The 12,878-nt window shown below is 33.2% G+C and overlaps 1 pseudogene; it reads left to right on the top strand.

Moving 5' to 3' along the window:
* Positions 1 to 336: 336 nt before the first annotated feature.
* The window catches only part of LOC120159018, a 38,769-nt pseudogene continuing 26,227 nt past the window's right edge, over positions 337 to 12,878 (top strand).

Raw genomic sequence — 12,878 nt, 5'->3', positions numbered from 1 at the left:
AACTCATCTAGTGTTTGAATATGGGTCTCAAATAATGATAATTGTTCTTTTATCATCGAGGTCAATTTAATTCATAAAAACAATTCAAATATCGGTAAAAATTAGAAGTATGACTTTGTGTAACATTTAATTAGCCTTCATCCAGCTGTTGCTTTTGTCCGTCTGTTGATACTCAAATAAAACAAATCGGCATTGACTCCTTGTCTTTCCCAATAAATTAATAAAAAAACTAGGGTTTCAGCTACTGCAATTCGTTATTTCTTTTTCTGGGTGATCTACTTCTCTTTCGTTGCATGCTTTTGTTTTTGCGGCCTTCTAACCGACTAACTCATCACAATGGCCGCCACTTCCCACCCTGGACCCCTTCAGGTGATTTTTCTTTTTCATCTTTTTGTTTTTCTATGTATGTTTTTTTTTATTAATCAGAGTTTATGTTGTTTTATAATTTCAGGTTGGTTCATACTTCGTTGGACAGTACTATCAGTTAATTCAACAGCAACCTGATCTAGTTCACCAGTTTTAATCAAATGAGAGCACCGTCGTTCGGGTTGATGGAGATTCCGACGAATCTGCTTCTTCCATGCTGGTAACTTTTGTTTTCTTCTTAATTTACTGTCTAGTAAATTTGCCTTAGCATCACCATTATGGTCTTGTTCTTAATTATATCCATTTTATTTCAAATGTTTTTATTTGTATGCGTTTTCAAGGAAATGTCCTTGTAACTGTTACAACATATTTTTAGCCCATATCTTTTAAAGAACACAGATATATTTGATTTGGCCTAACATGAGCCAAGTTTGGGAGAGATGGATTGAAATTTTGTTCCTTTGATTCTTGCATACTCTTTTTTATTTGCCACTTCTATTTGTAAGAAAAATTGATTCTCTCGACCATTTGGATGTTACAGTCCAAACTTTATTGTTAATTGGTTGTTGCAAATTTCTTTTGGCAATTTGAGTTTATGAATATTGGTCTCTACAATAATTGTCAAAGATTTCTCAACCTTACTTTATCAGGAATAAACTTCCTTATATAATACATCATAATGGGTTATTTTGTAATTTTCTTTTCTCTTTCATTTTTCTACGCAGGAAATTCACTCCTTGGTCATATCACTAACTTTTACTGCAATCAAGATCAAGACAATTAATTCTCTTGATTCTTGGAATGGAGGTGTTCTAGTGATGGTTTCCGGTTCTGTTAAAATCAATGATTTTAGTGGTAGAAGGAAATTTGTGCAAACTTTCTTCCTCGCCCCGCAAGAGAAGGGTTACTTTGTTCTCAATGATATCTTACAGTTTATTGATGATGAAATGACTTCACAACTTCCAGCTTCCACATTATAACAAAACAAACTAGATGCTCAACTAAATCTGTCAAGCACTGTTGCAGAGCCACCATGTACTGTGTGCAAGCTTTTCTCTCATTTTAATCCAAAATTATATTTCTAGCTATAGTATGTTTTGGACTTGATATCTACATGCAAAACTGTGGATGAATGTGTTCTAACTAGCTTGATATTTCTAATATTGATGGTAGAATCAATTAAATATCTTTGTATTAAATGACAATATCTGTATCTTTTATGAAGATTGAAGGGTGACTAGATCTTCGTTTCTTCTTATGACCTTAAAGTTAAGTTGCCAGCTTATAGTCTTACTACCTGAGGCATTGAAGCCAAAACCTTATTGTAGGTTCTCTTTTCTGGTTAGTAAATTTCCACATTTAAGTCTGTACTTAAAAATAACAAGTTAATCTTTGCTAAATAATTCTTCTTTCCGCGTGTCCTTGTTATGTACTATTCTGATGGTAGAATTTTTTTTTTTTTTATTTGGCCTAACATGTTGGATTCAACAGTTTCTGACTACGATTTGGAGGAAGAGGCTAGGGAGTATGTCAACTCTGTTCATATGGATGTGCCGATACTTGTTTTCTCCCGGAAATCTTATTATTATTATTATTATTATTTTATTTACATGCCAGAATACAACCCAATTGGGCTCAGAATTACACCCGAAGCCCAACAACAAATCAGGTCCAAATTACAAATCAACAAGCCCAACCCAATGGTCCAATTGCAACAAACCCTAGCCCCGCCATAGTAGTAGCCTTGCTGCACCAGTCCCCTGCCACCACCATTTCCACCAACCACAGTAGCCCTGCCGCACCAGTTCCTTGCCACGGTCATCTCCACCATCATCAACTCTCTGCCAAACTTCTCCAAAGATGCAAAGATGAAGGATTTAATGTGCAAAAGATCTAAGGAAAAAAGGAGAGACCGATTAGATGAAAAAAAACCATATCTGAAGAAGGGAGGCTTCGGGTTTTCGACAAAATAGAGAAAAAGAAAAAAAAAAGAGGGGAGACCAGAAACAATTGTAACAAGGAGGGGGAGAACAAATCGAAAAAAGTTTGTAAAGGTCTCTCGACCACCATTTTCGAAGCAATAAAAGAAATCTCTTTTTAGATCCACTCTTCCATTCAAAATAAAATACCAATCATTCACAAAGGAAAGCATTCAAAAAGAGAAACAAGGAAAGAAAGTAAAAGATACATATGGTTTTACCTTAGTTGGTTGGGTTTTTGTCGTCGTAGTCGAACAGTGAGGGTTTATCGGGCGTTTAGAGGGTTGTGGCTTTTGGGTCTTCTTTTCTAGGGGTTTAAGTAAAAAAGGTGTCAGCTTTAGGGATTCTTACCTTATTTGGTGATTGAAAAAGGGGAGCTGGTGCGGTATACGACGGTTTTAGAGCGATGTCTGGCATGCATGTGGGTTTTAAGGCTTGTAGAGGCATCGCTCTAAAGTTGATTTAGGGTAGAGGAGGAACCGAGTAGCTTCAGTTCGCTCAGGGTAAGCCTAGGCTTCTCTCGTTCGTCGAGAGTAGGAAGGTCGAAGCTTTAGAGTTTAGGGGTCGTTTGGCCTTCTTAATCTAGTTTAGGGTTAATCGGAGTAAAAAAGAGGTTGATTTACATACATAGGCGGCGACGGCCATGGGGCCCTTTGGGGCTCTCGGCCGTGAGAAAAGGACAAGAGAGAGTTGAGAGAACTCTCTCATTCTCGGTAGCCATTTTTGCTAAAAGTGATTAGGCTTAGTTTAGGGTTTTTTATTAGGCTTTTATATAAATCATTTTGGGTTAATTACTTTTAAAGTCATCTGGGCTTAAGGTAGAATCACGCTCCAATCCTTCCATTTTAAGCGTGTTTTTACAAAGTGGTCATTTGTAGGGATCGTTTTTTAATTTAGCATTTTTTATTTGTCACATTATTATTATTTTCTAACTTTGTACCTCAGTTATATGTTTGGGTTATTCATGTTTAAGTCCCTTATATTTGCACGCGTTTTTTCATTTTAATCCCTGCCTTAATTCTTGATGCGCATGTCTAATTTTTGCTTTGTTTTAATTTAGTCCTTTTATTATTATTTTATTTATTTTTAATTATTTATTACCTTTATGTTTTTATGCATTTTGGTTTTTTATTTGAGGTTTCAATTTTAGATTCCTTTTAATTTCATTTTAGAGCCATTAGTATAAATTGAACTATTAGGTTTAGATTACTTTTGACTTAGTATTGATTTAGTGTTTTACCCTTTTTTTTTATGCATGCTACATTTTTTTGGATATTTGTTGCTTATTCCCCCTTATTTAGGCGTGCTTTTACATTTTGGTCATGTGTAGTGATGATTTAATTTTATTTTAAATATTTCTGGATTGATTTAGTAATTTACAAATTTTTCTTTAAAAGCATGTTTTAGGCTTGTAAAAAAGGTATAATTATGAAACAATCCTTGTAGTTTCAACATGTTTGTTTTTTGGTTTTCAATCTATTTTTTATTATTTAATTTAACCATGCAATTTTATTTTATTTTAATTTGGTCCCCATGTCTTATATATTTTTATTCATTACAATTTTAGCACTTAATATTAAAAATGTTCATTTTAGTCACTTTTGCACTTTATTTTATTTTAATTTTTGACATGATGATTTATTCGTTTACATTTTAGCCCTATTTACATTTTGTTTTATTTTAATTTTTGCATGTTGCTTTTATTTTTATTTTAGACATTATTTAGTTTCGTTCTCTATTAATTTGCATGATAACCTCATAAGCATTTCTTGACTCTAATCAAAATAATTTGACTAAGGGTAATATTCGTTCATTTTAAGATCGTCATAAAGTGACTGTCTTAACGTATAAGAAAGTTATTTTCGATTTTTTTTTAAATGAAAGTCTATCTCATTAAGTGACATGAATTAAATTGAATTCATTTTAAAATTTGGGGATTGAGAAAAGATCATGTTATTCTAATTAAGTTCACCGAGGAAAGACTGTTAGATCGAATCTAAGGTCTTGTATCGGTGTATTTAAATAATTTAACATCCTTATTCTCATTGAATGTTGGTAAAATAAATAATTAATGGTCTTGCTTGATGTATGCTTTTAATTTGTTTTATGTTTGCATGTATTGTTCAATGGGATTTCAAAATAGTAACACTCGAATTTATGTTGAATTCTAGGATGAGATTATAATATATTTTCATTCTAGTTGGAGTAATAAATGACTGCTTTAAGGCATGAAATGTCATTTATTCTCGATTGGAAATAATTAGATATTATCGTTTTCTCTCGAATCAATATTGATTTTTAAGAAGAAATAGTGATATCTCTTCATTTCAATTGGAGTAATAAATGATTGCTTTAAGGCATAAGAGGTCGTTTATTCTCGATTGGAAATAATCAGATAATATCGTTTTCTCTCGAATCAATATTGAATTTTAAGACGAAATAGTGATATCTCTTCATTTCGAATGAAGTAATAAATGAATGTTTTAAGGTATGAGAGGTCATTTATTTTCGATTGAAAATAATTACATATTATCGTTTTCTCTCTTAAGATCCAAAGAATATATTTTTTAAAACAAAGAGAATGTCTTGGAGCTATTTTGTTTTTATTGTGTTGAATTAATAATGAACTTTAGGATGTAATTATAAAATTTTCTTTTTTCGATTGGAGTAAGAATCGAGTGTTTTAAGGTATGAGAGGTTGATTCTTCTTGATAGTAAATAATTAAATTTTATTGTGTTTCATCTTAAAATTTAATGAATATTATTTGTATGAGATCTTAAATTAAATTAAACTAGAATTCATAAATTTCAATGCAAAGACAACTAATTAATCTACTAGGTACCGATCTAGGGCGTTGTGGGGGTGTTAATCCTTCTCCACGCGTAACTGACTCCCGAACTCAACTTTTTAGTAACACATACCACAAATATGTTGTTTAATAAAATTAATATTTTTATGAAAATGACAAATACTTTACGGGTGCCCAATCACACCCTAATCTAAGGTTGGTGACAACTCCTCGAATCATGTTTTATTATTAATTGGTCATTAAATTATTCGAGACGAGATCTTTTAAAAAACCAGATTTTAAAAATCAAATTTGTTATTTTTTTAGAGGAAAAAATTGTTTCGATAGCTTGGTGACTCCGTTGGGGACTTATTTCAGAGAGTCATGCCATTAGTCGATTAATTAATTGTCTTTGCAATGAGATTTCTGAATTTGTTTTAATTCAACTTTTGATCCCTTGTTCGGTTTAAATAAAATTTATGTTTATAATTTGAGCAACTACTAAATAGTTATACTGATTTGTTTGTTGGTGTTTTCAGAGTAAATACATGTTCAATATATTGAGACTTCTATTTTGTGTTGTTTGTTTTATTTTCGTATTTCCTCACACACTGCATAGTTGTATTTGTATAACATGAGCTTAAACCCCGCTCCATCCTATTTTAGTAGGAGTGAGAAACTACTCCCTCGTGTGGTTTTCACCTCTGTACGAGATAGTGAACCGTTCTTGGGGCTCACACCTTATGGTCTTCGTGTAGGTTTTCACCTCCATATGGACATAATAAGGTGTGTCCCCTCGAGTTGAACTCAGTCTGAAAGCATGTGATGGGCTAGGATTAAGGGTCTAAAAGCCCGAGGGGGCATCGACAAGGGAAATTCAAATACCTCTTACCCTAGATACAAACTCGACATATAATGAGCCTAGGACTATAGAGCTTGACCTACCCAAACTTTAAGAATCTCGAGAGAAGAGTACACAAGGAAAAACTCTTTCGAGTCTTTTAATTTTTATAGTTTAATTTTGTTTTTTTGGGTAAATGTATGAGAACTAGAGATCATGAGGTTAGGTTTATTTTTTTTCAAACAAGCATGTGAACTAGATAGCATGAGGTTAGGGTTTATATGTTGAACAAAACATAGGGGTAGAAAACATGTCTGGGTAGAACTGTTATAAAAGCATGTCAGGGTAGATACCATGTTTGGTAGGATCTTTTCTTTACATAAATATTTTTATGTTTTTTATTAAGTGGTACTAACAATTTCTTTTGTTTTATCTTATTTTTATCTGTCTTTTGTTTGCATTTTCATTTTCACATCATAACCAAACAAGGTGTTAATTCGTAAGTGATTGACTAAATTAGAAGGTTTTCATATCGACATAAGAGTTCCATAACTCGATAGTCAAATCAAAAGGGCGACAAATTAGAAACAACGTTGATCGACGAGAGAAGAGATCAAAGTTGATCGAAGATTCCTATTAAACTATATAAAATCGAGATGGTACTAAATAGTCAGAAGCTAGTTGAGTCAAGAGTGAGAAGATCCTTCACGAGATATCAAGGTCATTTTCCTCTTGGAGAATCTCACGGAAATGGAGGTCTAGAGATCCAACAATCACAATAGGTGAATTAAAATGAAGAAAGGTGGATCAACACTTTGAGAAGTCCAATAATGACTATAAAAACAACATAAAATCATGAGAAATTCAAAGATCAAGTAAATGAAGAAAATAAAGCTCGTCCGTCTAGTGTAAAGAGGATTTATGGTCTGATGAAGGTTGTTCTATGGTGGTCGCTTTTGGAATTAACACCTTGTGCATTTGTATTTGCATTCTTGTTTTGCATTACCTTATTAATTTATTTACTATGCTAATATTATAATAATTCTTGTCATTTTGTTATCTTATTTGTACTAACTTATGTTTATGTTGCTTTTCTTTTTGCTTGCGTATCATGATCATGACATAATCAAAAGGTGTTGATTTGTGAGTGGTCATCAGAGTAAAAGGTTTTTTATGATGGACGATGGATTTCTTGATCAAGTAGACTATAACACAGTTAGGGAGTGGCATCTTGAGGAAGCTCCGAGAATAGTATAGGACCATGCACTCAAAGATCGTATGTTCGATGAAGAGCAAAATAAGATAGGAGATATGAGAGAGCAAATGTCCAAGATAATGGATATAATAGTTGCTTAGGCCAAAGAAAAAGAGAATTCTACAAAAGAAATGAAAGAACTTGATGAAAACAATCCTGCGATGTCAAATACACAAGGGACTACTTTAGAACAAGCTGATCCTAGCCAGTCTGAGAAACCACGCACAATGACCATTCGTATCAACAAGTTGTCTGGAGACCTCATGGAAATTGTGACAATTGTAGAAATTCATAATGATGGAAAAAATCCATGCAATCAGAACTCGTGGGTATTTGAGAGTATACTCCAAACATTAGGGGAAATAAACCTTAAGACTCCAGCTCAATCCAAGCCAAGAGGTGGCTCTCATTTTGATTCTATCTCTATATCATATAAAGAGTCATATGATAAGCTTCTAGAAGCCCGAGAGATGGTCCCGAATTATGTGAAACCTTGGCATGGTATGAAGTCAATGTTCATTTTAAATATCATATCGAAGCTCAAGGGCATTCCATTGAGAATTATACCGCTTTCAAGCATTGAGTCCAACATCTTTTGGATCATGGAGTATCGGAGTTTGAGATAAAAGGTCGACCTAGTTTGGTAACTGATTGTCCTGTTAGGATTGAGCTAAAAGTGTTCAAAGGTAAGGGTATTAGTAGGGACATCCAGGAGGAAGAATATTTGCTAAAGTACGAAGCTCAAGTGTGCCATTTGAGGATTGAAAATGACAAACTGAATAGAGAGATAAAAGTCATGTGTGATGGTTTTAAAAGGATCGGTCAAGCCTCTAAAAATGTTGTATAGGAAGTACCCCAGAGGAGTGGGAAAATAGGTCACTAAACTAAAAAATGATGTTGAAAATGGAGAAATAATTGTATGGTATATGAAGGTCGAGCCAAGAAGTTCTCTTATGATTTACGGATTGTAGAAAAAAGTGCAGTATAGATGTTAATGATTTGGGAATATGTCAAGCCAAAAATCAGATGTTGAATATGTCAATAGACAATATGTAAGCTTTATATCAGCGCCACAAGTGTGAGAATGTTGTTGAGCTAGAAGCCACTAGAGCCAAGAACATAACATTGATGAAGACTGTAGATGATTATGAAGATCTTGCACGAGAACTTCATAACCACAAAGACTTTCTTACAAGGAAAAATGAACAACATTGTCTATAACTACGAGAATTGACACATATGATGGAGGAAAAAGATAATTGCATGAAAGAAGTTATGATCAAGCAAGCGATGTGGCTCACAAATTGGTTGATTTAGCTGACTTTGCAAGAGAATTGAAGCAGATTGACAACTTAACAACCGAGCATGAATGGAAATTAACTTGGCTTTTGAGAGAAATAAAAAAAGTTAGGAGTTGAAGTTGTCCCTTATATGTAAAGTTTGTTTGATGTACCGAAACCTTTGTGTTCAATGAAAGTTGTTTTAAGATGGTCACTCTGGAATGACAGCTTTTGCATACATGCATTTGCATCGCAAATTTTACATTTCCATTTATGTATTTTTGCATCCGTATGTGCAGTTTTGCATATTTATATTCACATCTATACGTCATACATTGCATAATATACATTTCATCTTAATGTGCATTAATAACAGATCCTGGTAGTAACTCATAGAGAATCTTGTGACAGAAATATTGAAGGTAAATTGAAGCCACCCCACCATTCGTACGTAGAGAAGATTTGTGAACTATAGATATGAAGTTTGGGGCATGCCACTTAGAATTATATGGAATCGAAGAGCAAGCTACATAATATGATTATTTAGGGACATGGTCTTTTAATGAGCAAGTGGGGCATTAGATTGTAACAACCCTAAAAATCCAGTCTAGCACCCACATATCTGATGAGTAATGGGGCATCCTAATTAGGAAGAGAATATTTCATCCATCATGAAGCTCTATTTCACTTGTATTGTCTTTTTGTTCTTTCTTTCTTTATCTACCTAAATATTTTGTAAAAATGTTTGGTAATTGAACTTATGCTACTTTTTAAGGTTATAAGAAAGGAATCAAATTTTTAATCTGTTAGTTTTTTTAGTATCAAATGAATTAAATATTCTTTTAATTTTTCAAGAATTATAGATCTTTGGGAAGTGGTCAAATTAGACCCTTCATACCCCATCCAAAGCCAAAAGCACAATTACTTGATTTTTTTTTCACCTTAAATAATTCATATCTCTACCAAAACCAAATTTTGACACTATATTTATCTGAGACTCCAAAGTCATACATTTAGCTTTTTTGAGGCACCAAATTCATACTTTTACCTTCTCGGGTAGAGTCGATCTTTTTATAACACTACCTCTCTCTATATACACGACTTCGAAGTCATACCTTTGTCTTTTTAGACACAAAACCATCATTTTTTTTGTATACACCAATAAAACCTGAAGGCCTTAAGTGCAAAACTTTCATTTGTTCGTGAATCTTCCTGCAATAAGAGCCAGGATGGGGCATCATAGATCAACATTATGAAGAAAAGCTCGAATAATTGGGGCATGTTCGAAGTAAGAAGAAGAAGAAATAAAGGGAATGATTTAAATAATTCTATCATGTGTTAATTATATTGTTTCCATGTGACTAAAAGTTAATCCTAAATATTCATCCCCCTATGGATACCTCTTATTACAAGGACTTCTGTGTATGAAACGATAAACATTCTTCTTTCATTTATCCCTCCACAAAAAGAGAAAATATATCCCTTTTTGTCCCCCATTAGAGCCTAAATTATTTTTCTTTTGATTCAATCCTAATTAAGAATCACCCTCTACATTGGGGAGTAAGGTGAAGGAAATTTGCTCGTAGGAGTGAAGACCATCAATTCATGTCGTTACGATATAAAGTTTGAAATAACAATATAACTCGAGGTGGATCAAATACAATGCGTTCGAAGAAAAAATTAAATCAAGAACAACAAAAGGAGCTCTAAACACAAGGAATAAAGAGGGAAAGAAGGTGCTCCAAGACCAAGTTAAGTCGACAACAAATAAATAAAAATAAAATGAAAAGAGAGAAAAAAAATTAAAAAAAATAATAGAAAAATATAAGAAAAAAGGAAAAAAGAGATGAAAATTATGGGGAAAAAAATAGATCAAGTGTTTCAAGATGAGTGACTCATTGAGCCTCAAGCCACAAGGTTTATCAAGTACAAATGGTTCAAAGATCCAGATTCAACAAGAAGAGCGAGAAATGTCGAAGATATAACAAAATGGAGAGAGATCCAGAAAAAGCAAATGAAAATAAAATACAAGTAGCAAGCAGATCCAAGTCAAACAAGTCAAGATCGAAGGCATAAGAGTTAATTGATCATTGGTTTAATTACCCTTAAACACTTCTGTGGGCCTATTTATCCTTTTCTTTCATAACTGTGAGCTCTGGCCTATGTTACTTACATGAAAAGTCTATTTTAATCATACATGGATTTCTATGTGAAAGAGTCTATCTTCAGATTTCATTATGTTTCTGAGGATTAATTTTTTTATTTGCAAAAATTGGTTTTCTAAAATCTTTAATGCATGATAGGAAAAATAATAAAGGATGGTTCAAGACGTAAAATTTTGAATAACGTCTTGAAACCAAAGGAGGATTTGAGTTGAAAACCTGAAAGGGCGGCTCGAATATTAAATTGTGTAACTACGTTATAAGAGACGGTCATATGAATCTCTTGATGAAGCATCGTACACCTCAAATGTGATCCTGAGAGTGGAACCAATGAGTGTCTCTAGAAAATGAACATAACAATCACTTCCTCCTAGATATGCTATAATCAAAATGCCAACCTGAGAGACCTTACCTTTCCATAACCAACCTATACCTCAAATTTGTCATTAATATTGACACTTCTCAAAGGTTATAATTCTTATAGAATTAAAAGACTAGCTGATTTGTTTGATGCCCACTAAACTCTTGTTTTATAGATTGGTTCAATTGAGAGCCCATTACATGGGGCACCATTTTTCAAAAAAATCTTCATCAAACGTTTTCACATTTTGAAAAATTGAAAGAGAAGAAAAACTTTTTCAAACAAGACAATCTCTCTAGAGTAGATCTTAGTAGTTAGCACGTGTCTCTCAGACACAGAGCTGAGTGTTGGAGCAAGAAATAATAAATGTTGGGGCATTTTTTAAGGCCCATATCATCGAAAAATGATAAATGTTGGGGCATTTTTTAAGGCCCATATCATACATGAATACAAGATCATTGAATTGAGCAACCATTCATTTTTAATAATACAAAAAGGTGTAAAGAATAAAAAAGGTGAAGCAGTGATAGTGGAACTTACTATATGATTGTTTTGTCCATTCTCACAACATACAATTGCAATATTCGGGTGATTTCCAATTCATTAATGTTGGCAAGCCAAAGCAGCCCACTTATATTCCCACTGAGCTTTATTCTTTGGTGTCCATTGCAATGCTATACAAAAGCTCTGAACACCATGCAAAGAGCTTCACTGATTGAAAAATCTAGGCAAAAGCCACAGGAAATGATGAATAAGTTATCAAACGTTATACGAACCAGTAACTATGTCACTAAACCAATGTTGTGATCATGTAGTGTTTCCATAAATTCTAATTTTACCCAATAAGAAGGTTTTCTTCTACAACCCCAAGGTTAAAAGTGAGGAATGGTGAAGATTTTTTCCACAGAATGGGTGATGGAATTTTAACAATAAGAAACTAGTGGAGTCAACTAATATTAAACGATAGGTTGTTGTTAAACTTCTCATCACGATGTGATACAAATATCCTTGTTTGAGATCTGATTAGATGTGGAGACATGAAAAGAATTAGGATAAACCCTCCATTTGATGTGTTTCAATAGTCAAATTAGAACAGACGTTGCTCTCTTGAACTGAATTCGATGTTAGTAATTGAGCAAACACCTTCAATTCAATAGTTTCTAAGGTTCTAACCATCATCCTTTCCATGGATATGTCACATGGCTCTCTTGGATAGTCTAATATTCCATCAATTGTTGTGGTGGTCAGCTCCAGGCAGTGGACTTTGATTTTGCACTACGGGGCAATAGCACATACACAGTCTCCAAAGCTTGAATTAGTGGATATTCTTTTCAAAGATATGAGCTATATTGGATTTCTACATAAGTTCAAGCGGAGAAAGCCAATCTTATTAGGGGGGAAATTTTGCTGGGGTAAGAAGAAATTAGCACAAGTCAAGAATTGCAATAATGCACGCTGGTGCAAATAAAAAGTGAAGACAATTTAATTAGTAAAAGAATGAAGATCACTCTTGCAGCCATTCCAACCAAAAATGAAGAAAACATCCATTTATACATGATACATGAATTTGCATCATTTCATCATACATCATTTCATATATACATACATAATTCTTACATATTTTTTTAAGAAATGAAAATTCATGTTTCAAGCCTCGAATGCAGGTAATTACATTCATAATGGAAGAACCTCAAGAATTGAGGAACCTAATCCATATAACAATCATTTTGAAGTGGGGCATGTTACCTAGCTAACGTGTTTTTTGTTAAAAACCAAGTCTGATATTCAGAGGTTTCTTGACAAGATTTTTTTTAATGAGTTTTCAAAGAAACTAAGTCTGATTTT

Source organism: Hibiscus syriacus, unplaced genomic scaffold, assembly GCF_006381635.1.
Source record: "Hibiscus syriacus cultivar Baekdansim isolate YM2019G1 unplaced genomic scaffold, ASM638163v2 tig00111338_pilon, whole genome shotgun sequence".
Classification (NCBI taxonomy): Eukaryota; Viridiplantae; Streptophyta; class Magnoliopsida; order Malvales; family Malvaceae; genus Hibiscus; species Hibiscus syriacus.
Note: the sequence above shows the minus strand (reverse complement) of the source record. Positions and strands in the feature narration are given on the sequence as shown.